Source organism: Malania oleifera, chromosome 6 (genome assembly GCF_029873635.1).
Source record: "Malania oleifera isolate guangnan ecotype guangnan chromosome 6, ASM2987363v1, whole genome shotgun sequence".
Classification (NCBI taxonomy): domain Eukaryota; kingdom Viridiplantae; phylum Streptophyta; class Magnoliopsida; order Santalales; family Ximeniaceae; genus Malania; species Malania oleifera.
In genome coordinates this window covers 46,718,642-46,734,746 of record NC_080422.1, presented here as the reverse complement: position 1 = coordinate 46,734,746, position 16,105 = coordinate 46,718,642, and positions in this window count along the sequence as shown.

Below are 16,105 nucleotides of genomic sequence, written 5' to 3'. Positions count from 1 at the left end.
AACTTCTATGTGAGAAATGTCAAGCACTAGAAGTTTAGGAGGCCGCCACCAAGGGCGGCCCATGGTCAATCTTCTAAGGAACTGAGACAACCCCTTATCCCCTATGCACAGTTGATTATGGCCATACTAAGGTGGCTGAAAATCAGTCTGGGAGACTCAGATACCCACATCCCCATTGGTGAGGTCACTACAGAAAGGATATAGCCTGAGAGTTTACAACTGGTAACCACTGCTAGATTGAAGGTTAATCAATGGGCCCCTTTTGAAGGTCCCTTGGGGTCTGACCATCATGTCCCAAATTTTGTATACATTCTCAAAGATGTGCCCGCACGACTACTAGGTCCACCTCCTCACCGCGCACCAAAAAAGAAGAAGAAAACAACATATGCACCATTCATATCAGCTGCATCCCAACCTCCATGAGCATCCCACTCTGTACCTCCAACTGGGGAGGATTTGGGCCGGTTGCACCATGATTTGGAGCTCCTTCGTTCCAAGGTGGTGGATACGCGGATGGAGATATGGCAGGGTTTTCAAGCTTTATTTGAGATTCTGCGTTTTTGCTCCCTGCAGGCTATAGAATCTATTATCCTTTCAAAGTTTGAAAATGCAGCAGAACCAACTACGGCCCCAGCTCAACCTCTTGCAACTATTGTGTCTCCATGTTGTCCTCCATCTCCAGTAGTTTCCCTAATAATGCATTTGCTAGCCGATCAATCTCCCGCTTCCCAAACCAAGTCCTCCATTAGTCCAAAAATCATGATTGAGATTGAGTCCTCTGATGAGAGGGAAGAGGAGGCCTCCACACTAGCTTTCATAGCGCATGAAGCTTTGCCCCCCATTTAGCTTTTTGCAGACGTTAGCAATATAGTGCCAATCATCGAGCCATTAGCTCTTTTGGTATCTGCTCCGTTGGTCCCAGTTATGACTACCGCTCTCATTCTACAAGTGGATTTACCACGGCTGCTTATCCCACTGCAAGTCCAACCACCTCCTATCATCTAGCGGTATAGTTGATCTAGAACAATCTCTCCACCCTCTACTTCATCAACTCCTCTAGTGGCACTTGAGCGTGCCTCTCAGGCACCTGCTCATATGCCATCGCCAGCCCCAGTTTCCCTAGCTTACATTTCTGCGGAGGAGGAGGCCGCTTCGAGTGTAAATTCGTCAGAGGGTTTCCAATCTGAGGCTGGTACTCCATCTAACACATCTAGGAATTTAGTATAGGGCTATTCTACATACAACATTGGTGAATCTTCTGATATGGATTAGCTTAGGATTAGGAATGACCATCCAGGTTGTAGTTGGAACTGTGTCTGTATTGTGCTTCTGCGACACACTTTTGTTTTCTCTTCTTTTCCCTTCATGTATCTGCCATCATGTTTTTATAGGTTGTACTAGCCCGGTGTTACTCTTTCCCACAATGTACAACCATGAATATTAATGAAAATTTTACATGGTGCTTTTGACTGCTACCTATCTTTTGTGCTACAGTGTATTTTTGCATGCTTGTTGTTTTTGGATTCTATCTATATTTTTCGCAGGGACACTGATTGTAATTATTGGCCCCATGAACTGTCCTCTCCCATGCCTAGGTTCTATATTTCTCTTCCCACTTCAGTGAGGGCACTAAAGTTCTAAGTTGGGCGTGGGGGTAGGCAACGCTGCATGGAAACACTACATGGCATCTTTGAGCACAAAATGAAAAAATTTTAAATTTTTTAGTGAACACTAGGAATATGCCATAATTAGAACTAAGTTATACCCTTTACATGCATATAACCTAGAAGTTACATGTTTAGGCCCATCACTAACATTACCCTGTTATGCTCCCTAACAATGTAACGGGTCATCTATGTTTAGTTTCCCTTTATATGGCTAATCAAGGGACTATAACTCTATGTAGGTTGACTAGTGGTTCGTTGGTGTTAATTTTGCTATATAAACTCTTGTATCTATATGGTATCTCATGAGGCTAAAAACACATGTTAACATGACTCATAACACTTAGGGTCCTTGAGAGTACTAAGAGAGCACCCGTGGCGACTATGACACCTTGTGAGGTACTTTTGAGCCATTTTTCGTTCTTTTGAGTTTTGACGTCAACTCAGAGTTTTTAAAACTCAACTTTCCCTTTTTCTGGATATTCTTTGTATACTAGTCTTATTCTTGCATTTGCTAGCCTAGAGGTGACATCAAGTGGAGAAATAGAAACTTAGGTCATGTAGCCTACTCAAGATGTGATGGCCGAGTCATCCTTGGAGATAAAATTATTTCATGGACTCCTATTCGAGCGTAATTCTCATTGGTGGTATGAAGACAACAAAAGAAGTGTAACAATTATCCTAACTGACTATGAAAAGAAAGAAATTGAAGAATAGGTAGAATAAAAAAAAAAAAAATACTCACGATTAATACTTGCTCCCCGTAACTACAATAAAAGTCAAGCTAGGGACACGACACATGTTCTACACATATGAAGACTCTTCAGCAGCCCAATGCCTCAGATGTATTCACGATTGGTCTTTGCATAAGTTGATCTAGGGTGGTCTTGGTTGGATATAGCGAGTATGTGAGAAGATGTTAGAGTGAAGGACCCGACACCTCACAAATAGGCTGGATCCTTTTTCAAATTAGTCCACTCCATACAATTAGTGCTTGTTCCTTACAATATGTGGGACGTTTGATCATGACACTCCTCCTCACATATGATGAGTGAACCCATCTTTTGAGTGTTTTTGAGAGTTTACAGGGAGGCTGAGTCAAGACGACTGTTCTATAGGTGTCCTTGGATGTCCTAAGTGTAACGAGTCCTACGCTTTACACATGCCTAGTAATCTCACCTATTTATACTTGAATTTATATGGCTACATTAACACTGAATTATAATTTCTAGTTGGCTTTATGTGAGGATATTGTTCTTAATGACTATATAATGATGAGACTTCTATAAGTAACTTGCTTCAAAGTTGAGTGCATAGCAGAGTTGTGAAGAAATGAGCTCGCATGTAATTATGTGATATTCTTGTATGTGAAATGGTATACCTGTGTTGCATGTGCATTTTCATTCTATGTTCATTGAAATTGGTGTTTATGGGTATCGCCCTGGAAAACCTCATGAGACTAGAACTCATCCACTAGGATCAACCTAGGGGTTTAAAGTCTTGTTGCATATGGTAAATGCAACCTTGTTTCCCACGAAAGAGAAGGTAGATAAGATTTTAGAGTTTTCTTAGTTTTTGCTTTGCTCGAGGACTAGCAAAGTGTAAGTTGGGGGTTGTACTGAGTCCTTAAAATGCATAATTTTAGACCCTCATTTACCTTTGTTTATCCTTGTTTTATTATGTAATTACTCAGAGTTATCATTGTTTAGAGCTATGCAAGGTTTGCTCACCTTTTCAGGAAAAACAAGTTAAGGCTGAGAAATTAAGCATACAAGAAGCTAGAGGAGGACTTGGAAACACACAAAGCTCAAATCAGATACTTATCCACACTCCTAAAACTCCAAGTCATCAAAGGACAATAAGGCTTTGCCAGACGAAGTAGTGCGACCAGCAGCATAAGGGGGTGACTAGGTCTTTACTCACAGGTTCCCATGTTCAGACTAAGAATTACTGCAAGGATCAACCAAGTCCTCGACCAAGTGACTCTCCATGGTGACCGCATCGATATAATGAGTTAAAACGAAGATCAGAAGTACTGAGGGCCTCGACAAAGTGTTCGACCAGAGAGACCATGAAGGGTGACTATGTCGAGTACGTGAGATTCCCTAAAGTTTGAGATCCTGCAAGTCTTGATCATCCACTCGACTATCAAGGCCCTATGGAATGATTGAGTTGACAATGCTGAATATTCAAATCCCTGCTTTCCCAAGAGAATCGACCAAGGCACGCACAAGGGAAGCATAGGAGCGACTTGGTCGGGAGGGATGATCTTCTGCGCAAGATTTGCTGCCAACTTTCCTAAACTAAAAATCAAACCTTGTAAACCCTAGAGCCTATAAATAATAGCTTCTATGATGAGCTCTAGGTTCCTCTTTGGCCTCTCTTAGGTTAGTGACAGACTTAAGATGTCATTGAGAGTTAGTGTGGGTTAGTTAGAGTAGATTTTAATTCCTATTTCCATGTGTGCACAAAGTGTTTGATAGCCTATGACAATTGGCGGCATTTGTGTAATCTTCATGTATATTACATGATCACTCTCTTGTACCTTCGGGCATTAGTGAAATACGTTCTGAATACAAAAGGGATGATCTTTTACTTGCATTCTCTTTATCGCTTTCATTTATATGCTTTCCTTTACCGCTTGGTTGTGATTAATGTCTGGTTGATAGGATAAGCACTTCTATAGCTTCATTCAGGTAGACGTATTGGGCTACAGTCTCCCACAAAGGTTCTCATGATCATTTTGATAGAGTATACTCTAAGTTCCCGACCGTGCTCTGAACGGTTGGTGCACCTTGCTACTCTATGCCATTGAACGACTTCTTGGACTTTTTAGTCAGGTTTTGGTTAGTTTAATGTGGTAAACTCACTGAACTAAGATTACACAAACAACATCCTAGGTGTCATTCATGATTAAGCACTGCTTTGTAGGAGTAGAGTTAAGTTATATTTACATGCTTTCATTTACATGATTTCCAATAGTTGATAGAAAATACCCTAAAAAAAATATCATCTCTTACTTTTCTTACTCAAGGCTATAATAGATTAATTTTGAAGTGGTTCGATAACTGCGCTTTAAGTCCCTAAGGATCGACACCCGACTTCCCAACTTTCTTTTGAACTTGGGATTAAGTTAGGTTTTATAAATATTACTTTTAGTAGTTAAGGACCCAGGCCTTGGCGAGCCTACCAGCCCTAACTCAAATGTCATGTACTACTAAGTACCATGCAGGGGGAGGAAGGGAGCAGCCCCGCTAGGGGAGGTTTAAGTAGTTAGCGAGCTTTCTCACATGGATGGAGGGCCTTTAAGCCTATTTGTAATAAATTTTAAGTGGGTAATTCCTATTATATGAGCCATAATTCAACAATCTCTACCTTGGTGAATATTCAAGTCTTTGGAGCTTTGAGACCTATACCTCCACATTAAGGCGCACACCATTGATTTAGCAACTAGCAATATAGAGTAAGTTCAAGCAATGTAAGAAATTCTCCTAACAATCTTTATAAACATATCAGCTACATTTTCTTGTGTAGCCACCTTAATCAACTGGATCTCATTAGTACCAATTAACTATCATATCTTGTGATATTTGACTACAATATGCTTCTTCTTTTTTTTCTAGCATGAAAGACTTGAATCATTGCTAAGTGAATAGCACTCTGACTACCACAATGCAAATGAATAGTTTGCTGCTCTATGCCAAATTCAGTTACCAATCCTTTCAATACCATATACTCTGCCTAAGTGGTAGATAATGTAAAAACTAACTATAACATTAATTTCCAACAAATGAGTCCACCTGCCATTGTGAATATATAACCTATGGTGGACCTCATGTCACCCAAATCTCCTATATAATTTGCATCAACAAATTCTTGTACTAAAGTTGGATCTTGAAGTGCCTTTTAAGTACCCGAGGACTCACTTCAAAGAACTCTAATGTTCCTTTATTGGATTTTCCATAAACTTACTCACTATACTAACTGCATGTGTAAGATCTGGATGAGTACAAATCATAACGTACATCAAGCAACCCACTATGTTGGCATATGATGCCTTTGACACCTCTTCCAAATCCTCCTTTGATTGTGGAAATTGTGTTGAAAATATCTTAAATTGATTTTCCAATGGGGTAGACATTAGCTTAGCATTGCTTATGCTAAATCTCTCCAATACCTTCGCTGTATAAGCCTTTTGAGAGATCCAAAGCTTCCAACCTTTTATATCTCCTTGTATTTAAATCCTAAGGATCTTATTTGCAGCACCAAAATTCTTCATCTTCCTTACTCAATAAAGATTTTAAACCATTGACATCATGGATATTCTTTGCAGCAAATCGACATATCATCAACATATAATAGTATAAATAAAAATGAACCATTAGATAGACATCTAAAGTAAACACAACAATCGTACTCAATAGCAGGTATATCTGATACTTATCATGTATGAATCAAAGCACTTGTACCACTTCCTTGGCTATTGCTTCAAGCCATATAATGATTTACTTAATCTACAAACATAATTCTCCTTCCCAGGTTCCTTGAAACCTTCAATTCGCTCCACATAAATTTTCTTTTCTAAATTACCATATATAAATGTTGTTTTAAAATTCATCTGCTTTAACTCCAAATCAAACTGAGCTACCATGGCCAATAAAATCCAAAGGGAGGTATGCGAGACAATTGGAGAAAATACATGATCATAGTCTATCCTTTCCCTCTAAAAGTACCCTTTTCCCACTAGTTTGGCCTTGATCGTTTATCGTCTCTTTATGAAATATCAAATTTCTTCTTGAACAACCATTATCCCATTGCTTTCTTTCCCTTAGGAAGTTTTACCAACTCCCAAGTCTAATTTTTACTCAAAGACTCAACCTTTTCTATCATAACTTCCACCCATCTATTTCTCTCTGGACTAGAAATTACATCCTGGAGAGAATATGGATGATCCCCAAGAACTACTAACCCATAATCACATTCTCTATAAGTATCAAACCACTTCTTATATGGAAAATAATGAAAGAATCAACCAAAATCCGTAGCCCAAGTATCCAAATAAATTTGTTACCTAAATCAATGTAAAAGCTCTTCATTTTCTGAACTAATTTCCACCACACTTGCAAAGCTTCTTGTCTTCTTCTTTCTTATAAAGAGGACAATCCTGCTTATAGTGCCCTTTTTCTTCGCACTTGAAGCACTCAACGTTCTTGGTCCTTGATTTTAATCTGCCCCTTTGTTTGTACTTCTCCTTGGATTTCCCTCTCCTAAGCTCGGCGTTGGCAACCAAGTCCTCTAGTTCATGGTCCTCTTCTTTGAGTCTTTTTTCTAGCTTCATTTGACTTGAGAACCCTATAAACCTCTTCATAACTTAGAGTGGATTTCCCATAAAATAGTGTGGTAACCAAGTATTCAAATGAAGAAAAAAGAGAAGATAACAACATTAATGTTTTATCTTCATCTTCAATCCTCATATTCACTTTAAGAAAATTTCTAAGAATTTGATTATACTAATTCATACGCTAATTCAAATCCCCACCCTCGAGTGTTCATAAGAAACAACAATGACTTCTTCAAGAGCAATTTGCTAGTATTACTCTTTGACATATATAGGCTCTCCAATTTCGTTCATAAACCCTTGGCTTTTTTCTCCTCTATCACAACAAATATAATAGAATTTTTCAAACAAGATTGGATAGTACTAAAAGCTATCTATTCTAGTTACATCCAATCATCTTCATCCATCTTCCTTGATTTGTCTCCTGTCAGACCCTTGTAAACATTCTATTGTATCAAAAAATTGGTTACTCGCATTTTCCATAGGTTGAAGTTTCCTTTACCATCAATCTTTTTGAATCAGGTTTTCACCCTACTCATCCTTGCTACGATCTAGATGCAAACCCTAGACAACTTAACATGAATCTAGTGCTCTAGTACCAATTGTTGTGAAATCATGTCCTAAGGTCATGTGCACACATATTGTTGGCCTTACAAGGCGTAATCTCATTTTTATGATAATAAATCAAAGTTACTTAACATGTTTGCTTAAGTTAAGTTTCAAGGCTCAAGTATTTTTATGAAAGTATACTTGAAGAACTTGAATGACGTCTACAATTAAAACTATGAGACATGATAAATGAAGCATATTGAAGAATTTGTTAAAGCTTGGACAAAGCATGGAAGCTATAAGACATGAATTCTTAGGCTCTTTGATAGTTTTTATCTTATTAATGTCTTATGTAAGTACTTCAAAATTTCAATATTGTTGATTGAAGCTCCTAGGATATATCGTGGACTTAGAGACCTATTTTTAATCATGGAAAATATTTTCATAAAGTCTCAAATAAGCTTTCCAAGATTCAAGTTAATTTTTGGGACCAAACTTTGAAAAACAAAGAGTGGCTAAGTAATCAGGCGACTGATGTTTCATCATCAGGCGATTGAGGTGATCAGGCGATTGAGGTGCTACTGACTTTGTAAATAAACAAATAGAATAAGAACATGCGACTGACCTATCATGTCTAGTCAACTAACCTAGTGCTGACTCTCAGAATGAACAATTTTTAAAAGAGCTCGGGCGACTAACCCTCAAGCTTAATCGACTGATGTCTATGTTTTAAACATTTAACAACGCTGATATTGTTTCCAAATTTGATTTCTTGGTTTCCAAACTCAAAGAAAACTTGGGGGAAACGGTAAGAACCTTTTTGCACTCTATATACTTTATATTTTCGCAAATTAGGTTAACACACAACATACATACAATTCAAATTTTTAAGTTATACTACTAAAAGTTTTCCTGAATAAATTTTTGTGTTCTTGCTGAAATTACTCACGAATTTATGATTCAATCTCTCAAAATATACAATCTTAAATCAGGATACCGGTGATATAATCTCGAGCTTCATCTTCTTTATTGATTTTCAATGAAGTATATTGTGATATTAACTTGTAAAAATCTACTCTAGCTGAGAGTATTTCATTGTACGAACAAAGTTGTTTCTTGCTTTCGTTATTGATGATTCAGGGAATTTGAATCGTTGCCTGGCAAGAGGACTGTTCTCGTTAAAGAGGCGAACTCCACCTTGAATGGAGAGATGCTTACTTCACCTAGTAACAAAGTGGAAAGGAAATCCTCAAAGCGGGTTGCTTAAGGCAAGGACGTAGGCTACTGACCAAACCTTGTAAAAAATCTAGTGTTTAGCTCTTCTTTCCTTAACTCTTTCAATTATTGCAAGATTATAATTTGTGTGTATGTTTATATATTCATTGAGCACTAGCTGATTATTGGGAATTTTCTGAATATTTATTTTGGTGTATCTAAATAAAGGAACTATATTGGTTGTGTTGTTGGATTGAAAATTCAAACAAGCTTTGATTACTAAATTTTTGAATATAAAGCTAAGGTAAAACAAGTGTAAAATTGGTTATTCTATTGAGACAAAAGTGGTAAGATATTTAAGATTGAATTACTAAATTTTTCTCTTGAGAATATTGTTGAATATTTTTGAAAAACTGATTTTGAGTATTGCTTAACTATTGAAGCATTGAAGTTTGGATTTGGTTTGTAATTTCATATTTATATTCATATTTAGGATTCTCGATTGGTATAGTATGATTGATTTTTAGATTGTGATTGTGTGACTGTAGTGATCTAAATTAAAAGGGTAATAAAAAACTAAAATTTCGCAAAGAAAATTTTAATTACCCAATTCACCCCTCTTGGGAGTACACCTTTAACCTCACATATTGTTAGCTTTACCATGATCCCAAAAGGGGGGGTGAATTGGTATTTTAAAATTGATGCCCTAGGTTAGTATCCTAACAGCAGTATTTTCAAAACCCTAAAGTCGATCTAGTGCAAGTAAAATAAATCAAGTGTAGTATGTCGCAGTAATTAAATAGCATAATCTAATCAACTAAGCACGCACCAGAAAGCAGTAAAAAATATGTGACACCAAGAAGTGTTATCGAGGTTTGACAAATTGCCTACGTCCCCGCCTTGGCTAACAAGCACAATGATTACAACTATAATGCTCACTTAAGCAGGTGGAGCAGAACCTAAACAATTAGGTCAATTAGCGTAGGGTTGACCTCAACCTTTACACACAATCCTTACCGAGCCGGATTACTGCCCCCTCAGGCCACGCCTGGAATATAACAGTATTTTTCTCAATCAAATTAGTATAGTGATTATGCTTTCATGTAAAGCATATATGTACGTAATACGCGCAATCACGTACACATCAACAATATGGATATAGTGTAAGCTCAGTGATGCAAATAGTTGTGCTAACAACACTCAATAGGGTATTATCAATGAAATGCTCAAGAGTGTTCAATACAAGCAATATCTTGGAATTTAAGCAAAGTATATTTCAATAGCAAATCAAGATTCCAAAAATATCAATTAGATATTCAAACTAGTTCAAAAATATTTTCTTCAATGAAATAAGCACACTACTAGTTTGAAAAATATTTTTACTTGTTGAAATTATTTTTGCACAATAAAAATCAAAGCTATGGACGTCTTGCAACAACTATGCAAAGACCCCTAAGCTTGCTAGTCTATCCTATCAAAGATTTATAATATAAAATCGGTGGGAAAAAACTAAGTCAAACTCCCTAAAAATAATATCAAAATCAAACAAGAAATTGAGAGTTTTTAGCACAATCTAGAAATCACAAGCACACTATATACGCTCTCATAATCTCAAAATGTATCAAGGCAATGGAATTTTGAAAGTATTTGGACAAAAAGAGTATTTGCAAAAGAGAGGATTCTTGGCTAATGAATTTGCTAAATTAATTTCTAATCCTCACAAATGAGCCTATATTTATAGGTAAGGTAAAAATTATAACCGTTTGGGACTTGTTTGGAATTCTTAGAAAAGTTCCAAAATGTTTAAACACAATTAACCCATATTAACTCGTATTTACCTTAATTAAAATATTTTTAACCTGGCAGGGTTCGGGTGGCTAAACCGTGGTTCGGTTGCCCAAATAGACACAATTATAAAAGCCCTTTAAATCAGTTCCGTAGCCCGAGTTCCAGTTTGGTGGCCCGAACCAAAGTCAGAAACATTTCTTTAGATTTTTAGGTGCCCGGTCCTCGGTTTGGTAGCCCGAACACACATGTTCGGTCGCCTAGGGCTTAATTTCAACTAAATCTCTCGGTAGCCCGAGTTGGCGAGGAGTCCCTTTCAAAGGGTTTGGGCGTCCGTGAAATGTATGCACAAAATGGTTCGATTGCCCAAGAGCTTGGGTCAACTATTGACTTCTCAATTGTTCGGGCACCCGAGAAGTTTTGAACTCCTGGGGTTCGGTCGCCTGAGCTCTTTCAAGCTTCCTAATATTATTCAATTAAATGTATTTTTAACACTCCTCAAGTTTTTATGATATATGTTCATGAGTGTTGGGACCTAGAGTCATACTATGGTCATATTGAGCTTGCCATATATCATATATGCATGATATGTAGGTAATTATTACAGACCATATCCCTAGTTACTATTACAGACCCATATTACATTAATTGAATTTATAATATGAAATAAAATCTTCAAGGTCTTCCTGTCTTGCTTCAAGTGTCATTCCTTGAAATGTTCATCTAAGCTTGCACATACACTTGAAAACCATCAAATACCTAAGTATTTGTCATTATCAAAACCGGGTGTGACCTATAAGGTCAACATTCTCCCCCTTTTTGATGATTATAAATACATCATGCAAAAAAAGGGTATAGCCTTAGAAGGCTCCCCCTAACAATGTGCATTATGTAAAAGTATTATTTTCCTAAAGTATTTGGGACCCAATTTTTTGCCTCTTATTCATCTCCCCCTTTTGGCAACATAAAAAAGGGCTATGAAAGTAATAACCTTAGGCAATGGATATGAATCATTTGTATACAAGATAAGTTTTAGAATTTTTTTTTTTTTATTATTTTTTTAAAAAAATTCGACAATATGCCGTTTGAAAGTAGGACATTTCCCAAAAAAAAATCCTGTATGTAAATGACCTGTTTTGAGTTTTTAAAACTTAACTGTTTATTCACAACTAGTCAACTCAAACAACTCCAGCATGATCAATACATAAAACATAAATGCAATCATCACCATGGAGTAGATATGAGAATTGTGCATTGCAAAAGATAATCAATTTCATAAAGTTCAAGCCAATAAAAGATATCAATAGTTATATTAGTTGTTAAACTTTGAAATTATTTGAAAGCTCCCCCTAAATTTATGCAAACTATGAAATATCTAGGAAGCATCTCTACTATGCATAAGACTTAATTCACGTCTAATTTGTATGAACCTATCTTCTGGAAGTGGTTTAATGAAAATGTCTGCCCACTGCTCACTAGTGTATACAAACTCAAGAGCCACATCCCCTTTCTACACATGATCATGAAGGAAGTGATGTCTAATTTCAATATGTTTTGTTCGTGAATGTGAGATAGGATTTTTAGAGATGTTGATTGCACTAGCATTATCACATTTATTCGGTATTGTATCATAGTGCAACTCAAAATCCATAAGTTGTTGTTTCATATAAAAAGTTTGAGCACAACAACTTCCAGTCGCAATATATTCTGTTTCGGCTATGGATAAGGCAACTGAGTTTTGTTTCTTAGAGAACCAAGAAATGAGAAATTGTCCTAAATAGTGACACGTGCCATTAGTACTCTTTCTATCAACCTTACTACCGGCAAAGTTAGCATCAATATAACTCACAATCTCAAAGGTAGTTTGCTTAGGGTACCATAAGCCTAACTCTATAGTTCCAACTAGATACTTAAGGATTCGTTTAACTGCTAATAGATGAGATTCCTTAGGAGCAGCCTGAAACCTAGCACATATGCACACACTAAACATAATATCAGGCCTACTAGCAGTGAGATATAGAAGACTCCTAATTATGCAACCACGAAACAATTTCACATCAACAGGGATCCCTTGCTCATATTTATCAAGTTTAATGGAAGAACTCATAGGGGTACTAAGAATTTTACAATCTTCCATATTAAATTTCTTTAGCAAGTCCCTAACATATTTAGATTGGCATATGAAAGTTCCATATTTAGCTTGTTTACTTTGCAGCCCTAAAAAGAAACTAAGCTCACTCATCATGCTCATTTCAAATTCAATGTGCGTGCATTTTGGCAAACTCATTACATAACTCATCATTAGTTGCTCCAAAAATGATATCGTCAACATAAATTTGAACTAGGAGCATATCATCATTTTTGGATTTGATGAAGAGTGTAGTATCAATCTTGCCACGAGTAAACCCATTTTCTAGCAGAAAACCACTAAGCCTCTCATACCAAGTTCTAGGAGCTCATTTCAATCCATACAAGGCCTTAGACAATCGGTAAACATGATGTGGATATTTATGATTTTCAAAACCAGGTGGTCGTTCTACATATACTTCCTCGTTAATATAGCCATTTAGAAAAGAGCTTTTAACATCCATTTGAAACAATTTAAAATTTTTAAAAGCGGCATAAGCAAGCAGCATACGAATGGCTTCCAACCTAGCAACAGGAGCATATGTTTCATCAAAATATATTCCCTCTTACTGATTATAACCTTGGGCAACTAGTCTAGCCTTATTCCTAGTTACTACCTCATTTTCATCTTTCTTATTTCTATATACCCATTTAGTTCCAATAATTGTATGATCATTAGACCTAGGAACTAGGGTCCACACTTTTCTTCTTTCAAATTGATTAAGTTCTTCTTGCATGGACATCACCCAAAACTCATCCTCTATGACTTCTTTAATACTTTTAGGCTCTTCTTGGGATAAGAAAGCGGAATGACTCACTAGGTTCTTCAAGGAAGTCCTTGTGGCTACACCACGGGATGGTTCACCTATGATTTGATCTATAGGATGGTTCCAAATGAATTTCCAATCTCTAGGCAACTCCTGAGCTTCATTTTCATTGTCATTATCTTCAGATGATTTATCATCTGAATTTTCACTTGCATTGTTTTCAATAGATAACTAGTCTAAGCATTTTCTAATGTCAATATCATCTTCATCATCTTTCTTAGAAAATGGATTAGATTCATCACATACGACATGGATAGATTCAATGACAGTTAATGTTCTTTTATTGCAAACTCTATATGCTTTACTATTAAGAGCATAGCCTAGAAAAATGTCTTCATCAGATTTAGAATCAATTTTCCCTAGATGTTCATTATCCCTAAGCACAAAGCATTTACAACCAAAAAACTGAAAATAGGAAATATTAGGTTTATGGTTGTTCCATAATTCGTAAGGGGTTTTATTGAGTGACGGTTTAATCAACACCCTATTCATGACATAACAAGCAGTATTTATGGCCTCAGCCCAAAAATATTTAGGTAGCTTATGTTCATTCAACATAGTTCTACCCATTTCTTGTAATAACCTATTCTTTCTTTCTACCACGCCATTTTGTTGAGGGGTTCTAGGTGCAAAAAAATTATGTGATATATCTTCTAGGTCACAATAATTTTCTATGCCTTCATTTTTAAATTCAGTGCCTTTATCACTTCTTATATAAGTTATCTTATAGCATTTTTCATTTTGAATTCTCCTACAAAGCTTAGTAAATTGTTCACATTATCCATTTTTATGTGAGAGAAATAACACCCATGTGAACCTAGGAAAGTCGTCAACAATGACAAAAGCATATGATTTACCACCAAGACTTTGCACAGAATTAGGACCAAACAAATCCAAGTGAAGCATTTCAAGTGGTCTAGTGGTAGATATAAATTTCTTTCATAAAACTTGATTTTGTTTGCTTACCCATTTGACATGCATCACAGATTTTATCTTTCACAAATGATGTTTTAAGCAAGCTTTTTACTAAATATTTTCTTACTAGTTTTGACAATAAGTCCATGCTAGCGTGTCCTAATCGCCTATGCCACAACCAACTAGCTTCATTTATTGCAGAAAAACAAGTTACTTATTGTGAAGCTAAGTTATCAAAAGTGGTAGTGTATACATTTTCATGGCGATCTACAGTAAAAAGCACTTTATGATTTGATTTACTTTCAACTATGCAATTATCATTTTCAAATGATACCTTATATCTTTTATCACACAATTGACTTATGCTCAATAAGTTATGCTTCAACCCATCAACTAATAGAACATTATCAATAACTAGGGAAGGATCCTTACCAACCTTACCTACGCCGATGATGCGTCCCTTTGCATTGTCGTCGAACATCACATACCCTCCATCCTTGGGAATGATTGAAGCAAATTTTACTTTGTCGTCGATCATGTGTCATGAGCACCCGCTATCTTGGTACCACCTGTCCTTGGAGGAGGACAATCTCAAACACACCTGCAAAATAGGCTAAGTAACTGATGTTGATTCACAAATTTTGTTGGGTCCACGGATTGGTAACTAGATCACCCTTAGCTACCCACACTTTTCTAATTTTCGCATGCTTATTCCTAAATGGACAATCAAATTGAATATGACCAATTTTTTTGCATTTAAAACATTTCATTCTACACTTAGGATCTTTAGGTGGGACTTGAGATTTTGATTCACATGTGAAATGTCTCAAGTAAAGATTAGGTTGTCTAACATTTTCAATGTAATTAAAACCTAAACCCTCTTTACTTAGATAATTTATTTAGGCACCAAGTAGTTTTTCAAAATTGCGTTTGCCCTCAGTGAATTTAAAAACAATTTTGGAGTTATCCTCAAATTTCCTCTCAAGCTCAACAATAGTCACATTTTTTTATTTCAAAATCGAACCATGAGAGGTTTTTGCAATTCCAAATAATTTTGACCAATTTTCACATTTCTTTTTCAAATCATCATTTTCTTTAGTCAGTTTATTCAACAGTTTAGATACACGAATATATTCAAATTGTAATTCTCTAAACGTAAGCATGCAATCAGAATCACAATCATCAGACGAATAATATGAAGATAAAAATGAAGAGGATGATACATCATCATCGTGTGCCATCAAGCACAGATTAGCAACCTTTGAGTCGCTACGGTCTGAGTATGAGTTACTACTGCTTAATTTATCCCATGAAGTGTCTACTTTCATGGCTTTCTTCTTTTTCTTAGCCTCCTTTTTTGGTAGTGAGCAGTCCGGCTTGATGTGCCCAACTTTTTTGCAATTGTAACACGTGGGAGCATTTGATTTTTCTTTTCTTTTACTAGACTCTCCCTTCTCAGATGTAGACTCCCTATATCTTTTGTATGGCTTTCTATTCTTCTTAAAGAATCTGCTGAATTTTCTAGTTAGCGTGGCCGTATCATCCTCAGAGTCCGGTTCACTACATTCACTAGATGTATTAGTGGAGGTTTTCAATACAGTCATCTTTCTCGCCCTATTATGTTCATTGAGTCTCTCATTTATGGCTAATTCATAGGTAATTAGGGAACCTATCAATTCATCTAG